This window comes from Triticum aestivum, unplaced genomic scaffold, assembly GCF_018294505.1.
Source record: "Triticum aestivum cultivar Chinese Spring unplaced genomic scaffold, IWGSC CS RefSeq v2.1 scaffold90744, whole genome shotgun sequence".
Taxonomy (NCBI): domain Eukaryota; kingdom Viridiplantae; phylum Streptophyta; class Magnoliopsida; order Poales; family Poaceae; genus Triticum; species Triticum aestivum.
This window is the reverse complement of record NW_025228879.1, coordinates 1-1,235: the sequence shown is the minus strand read 5'-3', so window position 1 is coordinate 1,235 and position 1,235 is coordinate 1. Positions and strand designations below refer to the sequence as shown.

Sequence of the window (1,235 nt, the reverse complement as noted above, 5' to 3'; positions counted from 1 at the left end):
CTTAAATTAAAAAGGGAATGCAACACGAGGACTTCCCAGGAGGTCACCCATCCTAGTACTACTCTCGCCCAAGCACGCTTAACTTCGGAGTTCTGATGGGATCCGGTGCTTTAGTGCTGGTATGATCGCATCCGACATGTTACCCCCGTCTTCGTCCCTTATGCTTGCCCCTCCCAGCTCCACTACTCACACGATTGCACATTCCTTTGGCCGCTCCCGCTCAACTACGGAGACGAGTTTTACCACGGTTCAACTGCACCAGTGCCTATTTACCATGGTTTCGACCCCTTTCAGAACACGCTTGCCGCCGCTAGACGCGTGAATAATGAGCAGCGAGCTAAAACTTACCGTAAGCGTGCCAAATAATAAAACGTGCTAAACATACGTCGCGCTCGTGCGTTTTGTTTTGCACGCGGTGCAAAAAAATTAAAAAGGGAATGCAACACAAGGACTTCCCAGGAGGTCACCCATCCTAGTACTACTCTCGCCCAAGCACGCTTAACTTCGGAGTTCTGATGGGATCCGATGCTTTAGTGCTGGTATGATCGCATCCGACATGTTACCCCCGTCTTCGTCTCTTATGCTTGCCCCTCCCAGCTCCACTACACACACGATTGCACATTCCTTTGGCCGCTCCCGCTCAACTACGGAGACGAGTTTTACCACGGTTCAACTGCACCAGTGCCTATTTACCATGGTTTCGACCCCTTTCAGAACACGCTTGCCGCCGCTAGACGCGTGAATAATGAGCAGCGAGCTAAAACTTACCGTAAACGTGCAGAATAATAAAACGTGCTAAACATACGTCGCGCTCGTGCGTTTTGTTTTGCACGCGGTGCAAAAAAATTAAAAAGGGAATGCAACACGAGGACTTCCCACGAGGTCACCCATCCCAGTACTACTCTCGCCCAAGCACGCTTAACTTCGGAGTTCTGATGGGATCCGGTGCTTTAGTGCTGGTATGATCGCATCCGACATGTTACCCCCGTCTTCGTCCCTTATGCTTGCCCCTCCCAGCTCCACTACACACACGATTGCACATTCCTTTGGCCGCTCCCGCTCAACTACGGAGACGAGTTTTACCACAGTTCAACTGCACCAGTGCCTATTTACCATGGTTTCGACCCCTTTCAGAACACGCTTGCCGCCGCTAGACGCGTGAATAATGAGCAGCGAGCTAAAACTTACCGTAAACGTGCAAAATAATAAAACGTGCTAAACATACGTCGCGCTCG

General features: G+C 50.8%; 3 non-coding genes across 3 annotated transcripts; all 3 read right to left on the bottom strand.

Moving 5' to 3' along the window:
* Positions 1 to 14: 14 nt before the first annotated feature.
* Positions 15 to 133, bottom strand: LOC123174719 (5S ribosomal RNA). Its single transcript, XR_006487300.1, has one exon. It is a non-coding gene; the product is annotated as a 5S ribosomal RNA (ribosomal RNA).
* A 301-nt stretch (positions 134 to 434) lies between these two features.
* Positions 435 to 553, bottom strand: LOC123174753 (5S ribosomal RNA). Its single transcript, XR_006487331.1, has one exon. It is a non-coding gene; the product is annotated as a 5S ribosomal RNA (ribosomal RNA).
* Positions 554 to 854: 301 nt separating this feature from the next.
* LOC123174720 (5S ribosomal RNA) lies at positions 855 to 973 on the bottom strand. The gene has a single exon (XR_006487301.1). It is a non-coding gene; the product is annotated as a 5S ribosomal RNA (ribosomal RNA).
* Positions 974 to 1,235: the final 262 nt, after the last annotated feature.